Source organism: Lepisma saccharinum, chromosome 23 (assembly GCF_977018435.1).
Source record: "Lepisma saccharinum chromosome 23, izLepSacc3.1, whole genome shotgun sequence".
NCBI lineage: Eukaryota > Metazoa > Arthropoda > Insecta > Zygentoma > Lepismatidae > Lepisma > Lepisma saccharinum.
In genome coordinates, this window is record NC_139251.1 from 29062885 (window position 1) to 29076911 (window position 14027).

General features: G+C 37.8%; 1 protein-coding gene across 3 annotated transcripts in view; it reads left to right on the forward strand.

Moving 5' to 3' along the window:
- The window catches only part of LOC145977799 (uncharacterized), a 513473-nt gene that overhangs the window by 86685 nt on the left and 412761 nt on the right, over window positions 1-14027 (forward strand). The window contains exon 1 of one of the 3 annotated variants that reach the window (XM_083110088.1): window positions 4001-4318. The exons of the other annotated variants lie outside the window; for them this stretch is intronic. The gene's annotated coding sequence lies outside the window, so the exon portion shown is untranslated. Of the gene's footprint in view, window positions 1-4000; window positions 4319-14027 lie in introns of those variants that run through there. 3 annotated transcript variants of the gene reach the window in all.

Genomic DNA, 14027 nt, shown 5'->3' on the forward strand with positions numbered 1-14027 from the left:
TGGTGTTCTTTGTGAGTGTCCCTTCATCAATTTCAACGCATATCTTCGCGATTAGCCAAAGGTGGCAGAAAAGCAAAGAAAAAATAACCCAAATCAATCATTCAATTAAACCCACTTACCAAAGTGTTAGTTAATATGCTCGGTCTGTATGAGACATCTCAGAATAAAAATAAAATAAAGAATATTTATATTGTGGTCATCAAAGAGTACGTGCGACCACTTTTATGCAAGAAACACGTGAAAAGATTTTCAAACTTAAAATGTAACGAGTAGTATAAAATTCAAATATAATACTTTGTAAGAAAACTAACTATTTCTGTGATATTCCTAATGACGGAGGTTTATTATCGTAGCAGTACAAGTCTGCCATCTGTCGCTTTTCTTAGCAACATCAATCCACACTCGACCATCTTTAACAATTTATTTGAGATCTGTCTCGGTAATGCACTTTTACATTCATCCTGGCCTTCCTGTGAGTATCTCGCAAACATGCCACATGGCCCAACAATGGATGTCTTTCCTTAATTGTTGTAATATCATTGGAAGATGAACATAGATTATGCACTTCAGTGTTATGTAACCTTCATTCATCCACTTTTAAGTCTAAATGTTTTTCTTAAGATATATTGTCAACAATTGTTATTGTATATTCCTCTTCTACGGGGTCATCCATATCATACTACAGACGCCAAATTACTGTTTTGCATGGGCGTAACTTGGGACCTTATTTTGAGAGGGCAGAATAAGCTGGACCTAATTTCGAGGGGTCAGAATCAAACTGGGCCTAATTTTGAGGGGGTAAAATCAAACAGGGCCTAATTTTCAGAGGGTAAAATCAAACTGGGCCTAATTTTTAAAGGGTAAAATCAACTTGGGCCTAATTTTGACGGGGTAGTATCAAACTGAGCTTACTTTTGACGGGGCAGAATCAAACTGGGCCTAATTTTGAGGTGGCAGAATCAAACTGGGCCTAATTTTGAGGTGGCAGAATCAAACTGGATCTAATTTTGAGGGGGCAGAATCAAACTGGGCCTAATTTTGAGGGGGTAAAATCAAACTGGGCCTAATTTTCAGAGGGTAAAATCAACCTGGGCATAATTTTGACGGGGTAGAATCAAACTGAGCGTTCTTTTGACGGGGCAGAATCAAACTGGGCCTAATTTTGAGGGGGCAGAATCAAACTGGACCTAATTTTGAGGGGGCAGAATCAAACTGGGCCTAATTTTGAGGGGGTAAAATCAAACTGGGCCTAATTTTCAGAGGGTAAAATCAACCTGGGCATAATTTTGACGGGGTAGAATCAAACTGAGCGTTCTTTTGACGGGGCAGAATCAAACTGGGCCTAATTTTGAGGTGGCAGAATCAAACTGGACCTAATTTTGACGGGGCAGAATCAAACTGGGCCTAATTTTGAGGGGGCAGAATCAAACTGGACCTAATTTTGAGGGGGCAGAATCAAACTGGGCGTAATTTTGAGGGGGCAGAATCAAGCTGGACCTAATTTCGAGGGGCAGAATCAAACTGGGCATAATTTTGACGGGGCAGAATCAAACTGGGCGTAATTTTGAGGGGGCAGAATCAAACTGGGCGTAATTTTGAGGGCGCAGAATCAAGCTGGACCTAATTTCGAGGGGCAGAATCAAACTGGGCCTAATTTTGATGGGGTTAAATCAAACTGGGCCTAATTTTCAGAGGGTAAAATCAAACTGGGCGTAATTTTGAGGGGGCAGAATCAAACTGGGCCTAATTTTGACGGAGCAGAATCAAACTGGGCGTAATTTTGAGGGGGCAGAATCAAGCTGGACCTAATTTCGAGGGGCAGAATCAAACTGGACCTAATTTTGAGGGGACAGAATCAAACTGGGCCTAATTTTCAGAGGGTAAAATCAAACTGGGCGTAATTTTGAGGGGGCAGAATCAAACTGGGCCTAATTTTGACGGAACAGAATCAAACTGGACCTAATTTTGAGGGGGCAGAATCAAACGGCCTAATTTTAAGGGGGACTTATTCAGACTTGGGTCCTAATTTTGAGGGGGGCAAGATCACACCTGGGACTTAAATTTGGGGGAAGAGACTCGAAAATTTTTCCATCTCGTAAAAATAGCGTCCAGTATTATTTGCTAAATAACTGTGACGTTTGCGAAATCACAAATATTACTCTTTATTACTTTGCTCCTTAGGTCTCTTAACTTGTGAATTTTAATAAACAAACCTGAAAATTTGGAGAGGGGACAAGTGCCCCCCTTGCCCCCGTCAAGTTACACCTATGCTGTTTTGAACAATTCGATTATTTGATGTTAGAAGAGAGAACAATAAATTGTGAATAGAAAAACAAGAAAATTATTAGTATTCGCCTCGTAAATTCGTGAAAGTATTATTTAGTGACGATATTACGTGGGAAACTAAAACGAAAATCTTAATTTGTTTTCGTGTTCTGTCTCATAAATTTCTGCATTTAGATTTGCATAAGTGTGCTGCATTTTAGAACAGATCCATCGCTGATCTGAATATATTTTCAAGTCTGAGTTAGTGCCTGCACACCTCAAGATGAAGAATCACCGATAATGCCTTTCCACCCATTTGCCTGCGAACTGAGACCGTTCATGAACTTCCTCATACATTCGTAAACTTGCTGGTGTGGTAAGCAATCATAGAGATAATGCATTTTCATTTGTCGGAGGATTTCTGTAAGTTGTAAGCTTCCATAGGGCGTGGAGGGGACACCATCTTTAAAATGGCGTTTTGAAGCTCATTTGATCAGTGTTGCAGCCTTGAGGTCGTTTTGTAAATAAGAGTTGATGTCTCATGTAAATTCGAGCTGTATACAGCTTGTTCTATAATTTTTATCGGATTTTTAAGGTTTTCATTTAACCCTCCCTCGTATATTTAATGAACCGATATTTTAACCTTCGAAAGCGAGACTACCAGCATCAATTCTCATCATTCATACTGTCACACTTGGCGTCAAAGTATTTACAGGCTACGTTCCGATTCTAGGCAATGTTTTGTATCCAAACACATAGAGATTATACAGGGTGAGCACAAAGTCTTTCCCTATTTATGAATATTTATATCTCAACTTCCACGGTAGAGGGCAAATAAAACCTATGGCAATAAGTAGTGCAATACATCAATCTTTTTCCTTTTCTTTGTTTCGTCTGATTCTTATTCTGATTCCCATTTCATGACCACCGCGTTCGCCGGACATAACCCCTCTTGCCTTTTTCTTATGGGGTTACATTAAGGACACAGTGTTTAGTTCACCAGTTCCTGATATGCAAACTCTTCAGACCCGAATACGGGATGCTATAGAGACGGTGACGGAAGAGATGTTGGCAAAGGCGTGGAGAGAAATTGAGTATCGCCTAGACGTTCTAAGGGCAACAAAGGGAGCACATGTCGAAGTGTACTGATAACAAAACGTTATGAGTTAAGCTACCATTTCCAACAAACCGCATATCTGTATCTAGCATAGTTCTTTAGCAATAAAAGTTTGTAATCAGGGAAAGACTTTATGCTCACCCTGTATATTTGCTATATCCGGATCACTTCACATTGGAAAACAATCAAGTAATCTTGCATTATCTATTTCTCAAACTAAAATGCAATTATAATTTTATAACATCTTTATAATAAAAACAAAACGATATCCACGACTATACTATCTCTACACTATCTCTAATGTATTATGTACCATACAGTCAATTTATATTCTTGAGCGACCGCAGCGCCACACCTGTTTCATCATTCATCTTCATTGTCGCCATAACTTAGAGGGATAGAAAATATACTATAAATAGCCCACATCGTATTGGCCTTCATAATCCACTCGTTTCTTCATTATTAACATTGATTTCTTGTGAGTTTGATTCGATGGGAGTTTTTCCAGAAAATACGAAGAGAGGGAAATTTTGAGGGAATTTCTTAACAAAACAAAGTTTGCAATACTGCTCGCTGCAAAAGCATATCCCTTTAGTCACCTCTCCGCCGTTCCACAGCTTAGGTCATCCTTTGCGTGTGCTTTCAACTACGACCCCCTTTCAAAAATATCCATCCACTCGACGAAACACGCACAGTAACGTCTGCGTGTTGTACGCATATTTACGCACGTCGCCCGGGACTTATCCGACCTTCGTGGTCAAATAGTGTAATCTGCTGGTTTACGCGTGGATAGAATTGGATTTGCAGCAGGAGTGATAGGAAAGTGCAGGTTTTATCGAACGTCTGGTCGCGTCTTGCAAAGAGCTGTGGGGGGAAAACGATTGTCCACTGACCTGCGTTCCTTCTGTCAACGGAATTTCATCGGCCGCTATAATTGTAAGTCCATATGATTGGTTAGAAGCATGATATAGATGCATCATAGATGGACCTAGTAGTCGTAGAGACATTAAGAATGAAATAAATATTACTTTTTAAACAGATATTTGTATAAAAGTACGTCCATAGTTTTTGACTAGTGTTTATTCTTATTTTGCATGAGGTATGTTATAGATTTTTTTACCCCTTAGATCAGTTTTTATGGTTCATCTCTGCACTCTTGCAATCGAAAGCGAAAAATTAATCGTGAAAAAAGCGTACAATTGGAGAATTGCCGGCTAGTCAGCGGAGCGCTTCAAGTGGATGATTTACAATCTTGCCACCAACGTTTGCGGGTTCGAGTCCCGACCTAGACGTGAGTATACATTGTGATTGTCCCTTTACCAATTTCGTCTAATCATCGTTCACCTTCGTCGTCCCGACTAGCCAAAAACAGCAGAAAAGCGGCGCTGAATAACCAAAATAAGCAAAGGTCGTCAAAGGTTCCGGGTTCGAATGATTTGTGTCAGTCCATCGCTTGTATTTGATCATAAATGCATCCTCATCATCGCGATTAACCATGAATGTCAGAAAAGCGACGCTAGTTAAGAAAGATTGGAGATGAGCGTGACTTTGCAGAACATTATCCAAACCTTCAAAAATTATAATAAAACATAATCGGGGCGAAGTTGAGATATCGTATTGGAGTGATAGTAGATAGTAGAACGGGTAGTATGCACCGAAATCGAAGAATGTTATCGATATACACGTCGTGTCGAACAAAATGCGTGTCAATTGAGGTTAGTATCGAGACGAGGCTTGATTGCAAATACCAGTCTTGCAGCATTTACAACTTATTTTGAAAACATCCGTCTCGTTCTGGGAGTGAAAGTCTGGAAATATAGCGAAGAAACAAGATATACAGCGTGCCATCACAGAATGATCTTTCATGTGTATCACGTCTCGTTTTCTTGCCCACCTCCGTAGCGGAGTGGTTTAGCCTTTGCGGAACCAGAGGTCCCGGGTTTGAATCTCGGCGTGGGCATTGGTGTTCTTTGTAAGTGTCCCTTCATAAATTTCATCATATCACTCATTCTCATCTTCGCGATTAGCCAAAAGTGGCAGAAAAGCGAATTAAAATAAATCAAATCAATAACAATAACAATGACGTCTCGTTGCGACACTATAAGAGCCCACGAAAAATAGAACTTTATACTAAACATGTATGCAAATACGTTATAAATACTAAAAACGAAATATGGGATTTATCTACAGAATAATCAAGTAGATATTCGTTTGTTATACACTTAAGAAGTCGTATAGCCTACGTGTTAACTTCTATCTTGTGATGTTATCAAAAAGTTATTGGAGTCAAATTTCTCTTACGTTTAACATATCGCGACGATGATGTTGAATGATGAAATTGATTATGGAATAAACGCAATGAAATGTTACTCGATATTCGTATCTGGTATCGACCCCCGTGGCGGAGTAGTTTGCATATCGCGCTACGACGCCAGGGGTCCCGGGTTCGAATCACGGCCCGGGCATGGATGTTTGTGAGTGTCCATTCATCAATTTCATCATATCATCAATCATCCTCATCTTTGCAATCAGCCAAAAGTGGCAGAAAAGCGAAGTAAAATAAACTAAATCAATCAATCAATCGTATCTGCGATATCTGACTCTGTAACTCGACACACTAGCAATTCCTTTACGATGGTTGACTTAACGAAGCAGCGTGTTATGAATAGTAGTAATTGAAATATCTGATGATATCATTGCATTGTTGCACAAAGTTGGGGAATTTGAACTGAAAATGAACTCTCACCCTCCATTTGAAGCGTGCCATAGATAAATTAATGTAAAATGAATTTCACAGGGTATGCATAAAGTCCTGTTATCAATTTTTATAAATCTTTACTCTGCAATCGCACGAGACAAATCTGTGCTGTCACTTGCAAAATATTTTCTCACGTCTAGCTGAATTTTTTTAAGTTGCAGAAACTGACTAAAGATGGCACGGCCACTAAAGACATACTGTTATACTAGATTCAAGTCGTCGCTTATTGTTCAAACTATATTGCAATCGTCAATTTGGGCCACTAAGTGGGACACATTCTGCGGGGTGCTAAACGACGAAAACGCTTTCAAAGTTGCAAAAAATTGTAAAATACACCATTGCTCTACATTAAATGGCGGCAACGTAATGATTTATTGAAATTGTAGCAGGTATAGCATAGAAATTCCAGGAATAATTAAAGTTCAAATTTGTTGGTCATGTTTCTGTTATGTTACTGCCAGTATCGTCGTACGCAAATAGGCTCATCAGGTTTTCTAATTTGCCAATTCGACCTCTGTGGCTGTGTGCGTATTGATATGACGTCGCAACAGGATATCAGTTACTTCACGGAACCTGGCACACTTCTTCACGTTCGTCACACTTTTGTCGCGTCTTTGAAGAGACGCCCTTTGAAGTTATTTTGCAAGAAACTTCCATTTTTCCTTTTTTCATCTCGTTGGTTGGCTTCTAGATAGGTCAGTTACTTTTCTGTAGTGTATTTTCCATATGGAAATACACTATTGCGTTTTTTTGTTTTTTGTTTTTTTATAGCAAATTAATACATCGAAAAGGTTATGTCCTCTGGTGATGTTCTTTTTAACATTATTTTCAATATACTTTAGGATGTAAGACATTGGAGTAGCCACGCATGGGCTCACCGGGCTTCTGTATGTTAGGGTATGATACGAACGACCATATTGATGTCTCTCATCTTGGAGTCAAGGAGATCATCATGTAACATGCTAAAATGGTCTAGAATTCTTTCATCACTACAGAACCTGGGTATTGCCGTACGTGCGTGTTGTCCTGCTGCAGGTTCGTTAATACAATCAATTGCCTATACGTTATTTCTACAGTGCCTAACATAAATAATTAATTAATTAATTTTCTGGACGTCGATGCAGTAAGTGAAAATATCAAAAAGTGATTATCTAGAAACATCCTTTCTCAATGCTCACGTAAAATTTTAAAATTTTCTGTCGACCAGTTCTCGATATAATCGTGACCAAAGTTAATCCCGTAAGCTTACACAGGCTTGACGAGAACAATGCTCAAATGTTCGTCAAGGTCTTAACGTTTTGCAAAGCCAGTGTTGAATCCAGCCACTTTTATCCAGGAGGATATGAAACTTCACGGGGAGGAAGGGGAGGGTAGGCATACAATACTAATGTTTTAAAATTGCGCCTTACATACCAGAGGAAGATTAAATTAAATTAAGAAATTTATAAATAAAATAAAATAAATAATAATAAATTAAATTACGCGTACATTTCGATAAGATTGCACAAGCACGTGACCAGCATTATTGTATCTTACTAGTTAACTAAGAAAATGGACGATAATTTAAATATGTTCATTATCTTGACTTTTTATTATCAGTAGTGAATCAGCGCTTATTATTTCGAAAAGCTAGAAAAAGTACATTCTTCGTTAAATTAAAGTTAATGAAAGTAAGCCTTCTTAGCTATTATCCGAATGCTCTGCCTGGTTATTGAAATTTTAAGGGGGGGGGGGGTTTCTATTTTCGGAGAGGATATTCCCCTTGAATTCATCACTATAGCTAATTGTCTGTTTCCACGGTTAGTGCCTAAAATATTTCAAAAGAGTGACAAACTGAAAATAGTGTATTTTTGTGTCTTTTTTGTTACGTTTTTACATAGACGGATTCAGGGAGGACAGGAAGGTGCTTATATTCATTATTTTTAGTACCATTTGCTTGCCTATTTAGTCAGTTTTTAGTGCCTAGATATCTGGGCTCTACTAATCACCAAGTAACAGAAGAGAATATGGGCCTTTTGAACATCCCCCCATTTTTTTTCTGGTATATGTATGTCCATTCATGTAAGCCAATGAGTTCAAAATCCTTTGTAAATCGAGTGAGGGTCACAAAATCGGGTAATGGATATCCTGATTAAAAATTATCCGATATCCGTTTTGGATGCAACGGATAATCCGAATAGTATGGATAATTCAGATAGTTCGGATATCTGCATATTCAGATAAAGTAAAGTAAGGGAAAAATTACTATATAAAGGTCCCAGATTTTCCTTGAACAGATGACCTACATCAAAAAATAAATAAGCGTGATAAATACTGAACTTAGTATTGCAGAGATCTCTTTTAGAAAAAAAAAGGTAAGCATTTTACGAATATGCTGAGATGAGAATGGATGACGAATTTGTTGCTGCACGGAAGAAAGACGAACATGACAATTACAAGAATATGCAGAGAGGTATTAAAACATTTAAACGATGAAATTGACCGAAAAATGCACAAATTTGGATATTTTTGATATCCGGATAGAAAATTATCAGATATCTGGATATTTGAAATTCGGATTCCAACTTATCCGATATCCGGATAAAATATTTGGCCATCTCTAGAAAGAACTCCAAGGAAGTGTTGGTCAGTTTGTCATCCTTTGGACCTTTGATGAATCCCTGTTGTATTATTATTATTATTATTTGTAATAAAACCTCCTTCTTTGCTTCAGTACTCCGTCACCTGTTCACGTTACACATCTGCTCACTGCCTCCAGAGGGGATCGAACCCAAGAACTGATGATACCAAGGAGATAGCGTTATTTACTACATTACAATTACATAATTCTGTTTTCTTGCCACGTGATATTGCAGTTGAAGAACAACAATAAAACGAAAACACGGAAAGTGTATTCCTTTGGCGCCAAAACGACTTTGTTTTTCTCTGCATGATGGCGCCAGCGTTCCAGATAAGAGAGCGTCCTTGATTCTGACCTTGCGGTAAACTCTTGGCAATTCTCCATAATGGAAGTTGACAACATTGTAGATTTTCTTTACACGCCTCCTCCACTTCCCGCTCTCATCCTTCTTTGAGCCCTTCTGATCAAATCTAAAGCCTCTTCTCGTTTGCGAAGTGCAAGAAGAGGCGCTGAAGAAACGAAAGAAAGCCGACTACATTAACGAGGGACGACGTTTCTTGGAGACCAGAAACTCACTTGAATTTGTATTCAAAGAATGCCGCGTGTCGCATTTTCAATCATATCGATATGTACAATATGGCGGCAAGTGCACGTGATAAAACTCTTTTTTTTTTTTTAGACTTACTTGCTCTTAAAACATTTAAAGGGGATTAGTTTATTGTAATTTTGTCTCTTACGTGGAAAATATAATTTCAGCATTGTACATTAAACCACTCTTTTCAACTTCCGAGTTGTTACCGAATTTCTTACGAAAATACGGGACTGTAGATGCTTATTGATATTTCTCTACACTCTGACATATTTTGCAAGCCAAATTAACCACTCACTTGCTCTCCACCTAGTCTTATTAAAACTAGTTTACAAAATAAACGGGACTTGCTTTTGCATTATTTCGTCATTTCCAACACGCAAGCCTTCACAATAGTGTATTTTATGACTCAACATCGACATAATGTGAAATAAAGATGATTTTACTATACTTGGAAAGGCTCATGGTATTTGAAAATTGTACGAAAACAACTTAATTTTTTATAATAAACAAGTTTATTCAACGAAATTTACCTTGAATTTAGCCAGTTTTCACTACATACATCCACCATGAAATCTTTCTCATAATCGATCATAATTGATTCTCCAGTTACACACCTTGAAAACATAGCTGCAATCACAGACCTCTAGATTCCAGACTGGAAACGTGGATCAACTTGAAGCCAAAAATTTCAAAGCCGGGTGATACTTTCATGGATGCGAGCATACCTTCATATTTCCAACAACTATTTTGAAGATTGTGAGTCATTGCACCACACAAGATAGCAATTTTTAAATTTTCTATTCTTAAACAGTTGAAATATTGTGTACAAATCAAATATGCATCATAAAGCAAATAAAAAAGAAAGTAAAATATTATGCAACATTTAACATGAAACATTTTCATATCATAGAGCCCGAAATCCACAGGCTACAAATCATGGTCTATACTTACGGCCTTTCGTTAGATAACAATAAAAATTTGAAAATGTCCCATACGCCTCTACGTCAGATAAACAATTATGCACTTGCGAATTAAGATATAATTTTATGGAGAAGGGACATACTTACATTTTGGGACAAAAGTTGAAACTACAAGTTTTGGGTTATAAACCTTGTAGTTTATTATGAAATTATTATGAAATGTTAATAAAAATATATTCTTCATAAGATGGCACACAATTGTTAGAGACATAATCATAAGACCTGGACAATTAATTCTAAATTCTAAAGGATAGACAGGATTGGGCAGATAATAATTAGGGGGATGTAATCAGGGCAGTATATTGTAAGTAACAGAAGAATATATTTAAACATATTACGTAAACATGGGTAAATATGTGCCATTTTGTGATCACAGACTACAATCACTTTGCCTCGAGCATAACGCCGGGTATGTGATTACTATTGCGTTGAATGAATACCTTCAAGCGGCGAAATAAAACCGGCATTGCACGAATTCCCTCCGGTAACCACACAAGAATTTACGGATGATAAAAATCAAGTGACCGTGCTGGCCAATTGATGTCACCAAATCTGGAAATCAATCAGCCGTGAAAAGCGGGTTGCAAAACCGCCATGAATTGGCAGGCCGTATGAGCTTTTGCTCCATCCTTTTGGAACCATATTTGGGGTAGTTTATTATTACTATTATTATTATTTTGGACATCTCTGATAGAAGAACGCAATCATGTTGACATATCGATAGCTATTTACTGTAACGGCACGGCCAGTGCGATCCTCAAAGAAATAAGGGCTTATGATGCAAAACGAAGAAACCGTACTGTCATACGTTCACAAATTGGCACATCTTTACTTATGTTTTCATGTTTGAACATGCTTATTTATTTATTTTCCTATTACAATATGGAGCTCTGTTTGTATCCTACTATTCATTCTTCCAAATCCTACATAAAAATATCCCACTGCCTAAGAAAATTTGATATTAAGACATGAATTCCTGCAACAAAGAAATTATGTTATTCAAACAAGCATATAATTCTATGAAAATAAGCTCATCATAACAGCCATACAATAAAAGGTCAGTAAACAGAAGAAATATATGTTTATAAAACGTTACATTATTGAAAGTAGTCCTAAACACAAAATATTTGCGATCGGTCTGTGATCATTAGCTTCAGCTTTCCATCTTTAAAAAACGGTCGAACATTTCTACAAAAGAAACTTGAAAAAAGCGCCATTTCTTTTATTTACCAACAAAATATAACGAATGGCACAAAGTGTGAGGCAAAAATCTCCTCTCGAATCATCCATAAATTTAGTATAATTGTAAAAACAATGATTACACAATGCATTATTTGATGTGCCCATCCCAGTATTATATTAATTGTGAAACTCATCTAAGCTACCGCTTGTCATACAATACAGAGTTATCAACCAAGGCTATGTCACATATGCTATTTATACATACACAATCACACACTCGCGCGCGCCACACATGTACAGTTCAATATTAACCTTAAACCTCTGTAGATGTCGCTGAGTATTATAGTTATAGACAATTTTAATCTATATTTTAAAATAGAACCATTAAAAGTAGATCCTAAAGTCGAAACGTTATAATGTTGAAATATTCCTGTACATGCTTTCAGAAAAACAATAAAAGCTAAGAAACGGTAATGCAACTTCAACAATTCATGTGTACTGTAATAGGAAATCACCATTAAGTAGAAATATTGTTGACATTGAAATAGTTTACAAGGGCTATGAGAAGTCTTCCTTAGATTTGAAATTGCTTGGGGTTTGATTTAGCAGATTCTGAAAATATATATTTTTACTCGTACAGCCGATTTGAATAAACAAAATAATTTATGACAATCTATGTGCAGTTTTGAAAATGTAAAAAAAAATGTACAGGGTGTCCACAAATAATTCATCCCCATAAAGGATCAAAATATCTGTACCGTAAAAAGGTTCTCGGAAACAACAGACATAGAATTACATTCATTGACTCAAAGAATTTTAGTGAACATAGCTCTCATTGTTAATAAACCTCTTCATGGGCACCCTGAGTGGTGCGGATCATATCCACGGTGGTTGACGCCACAGCCTCATCAATCTTGGACTTTCTTGCTGTAGGCGATGTTCTTCACGTAACCCCACGTAAAGAAATCTAGGAAATTTTGTACAGGAGATTTTGTTTGCCATTACTTGCAGTGGGCCATTGTTCAGAGGGATTCCTGATTCATCTTAGTTGTAGATGCATTCATGACTGTTTTGCAGATTACAGCCTGTTATTATCTGCTGTAATGTACGAGGGGTCATCAAAAAGTTTTGCCTGTTGCAGAGTGGTTTGTTTGATAATGGAGGGATTGCCTGTGGTGTCCTCTACTCGGAGTTTCCCTTGAACGTGGTACCAATAATGTTCGATGCATTTGAGCGAGCGTTTTGCCCGGGCCTCAAACAAAGTTTGGAAAGGTTCCACAGAACACTCCTTGCCCCACCGTTTCTGAGCTGTTGTAGTCTCCTGTAGGTCCTTGAATTTCATGTCACGAAGCACAGACTTTATGGCATCCCAAACTCTCAATCATTGCCTGTGCTGATCCATAGGTAGAGGCACATATTTTTGGTAAATAAGAAAGCAAAATTCGGTACAAAAACAAGTCAATTTCGAGTTCAAAAGCTGCAAATAAAATAAAATTTTGGTATTATAGCGGTGAAAAAACGGTATATAAAATGACATTTTAGTTTTAAAATTGTGAATATAATCCTAATAATAATTGTGACGACCCCATTGCCCAGTGGCTTGTTCACTGCAGTTAGTCAACCAACAGAGTGAAATGGTCAACATTTTGCTCTGTTGAGATCTACAAAGCTGTCCTGTCATGGCTCTATGAGACAGGCCATGTGGCACGAATAGGAGAGGAAAGAAGAGTTTACAGGATTCTTGTTGGGAAACCTGATGGTAAGAGACCAGTAGGAAGACCAAGACGAAGATGGAGGGATAATGTTGAGATGGACCTAAAGGAAATTGGTAGGGATGGAAAAGAGTATATAGATCTTGCTCAGGACAGGGACAGATGAAAGGCATGTGTTGCTGCAGCCATGAACATTCGGGTTTAAGAAGGCTAGAGAGTTAGTTAGTTAGGATATAGCGCTATATATTCTCGTACTCCACAAGTGAGAACAAATAATTTCAATAACAGACTATAATGTGCAGCTTCACCAAATTTCTATCCCCCTGGCTATGTGCGAGAGAAAATACGCGGCTTCAAACCAAAGCGCATTGTTTCCAGTCTGTATCTAGAAGTCTGTGGCTGCAATGCACTCGGAACGAAGTTGTGAGTCCCATCGTTCCTGGTTTAACATAATATCGTATCTGTGATTTAGCAATCACTTGTTATGTGATGATTACTAGAGAATCGCTGTTTCTACTTTTTTTGGTAACTTATGCGATCAGCGGAATTCACAACAAAGTCAGCATACTCGGAGCATATAGCAGTGACTTTGCCAAAGAGGGGGAGGGCGTTAATGAGGTATCAAATGATAAGGGTCTCCCCTTCTAAGCTGTGGTGTGTCCAGGGAGTATTGTTGGTGGTCATAAAACCACACCCCCTTTGACCCAGTATCCTTTAAAGAATAACACCAGAAACTTGAAAAAGGTGGCAAAATGAGGACAGACTACTAAAAAGTGAAGTTCCATCCACATTCGAAAATCT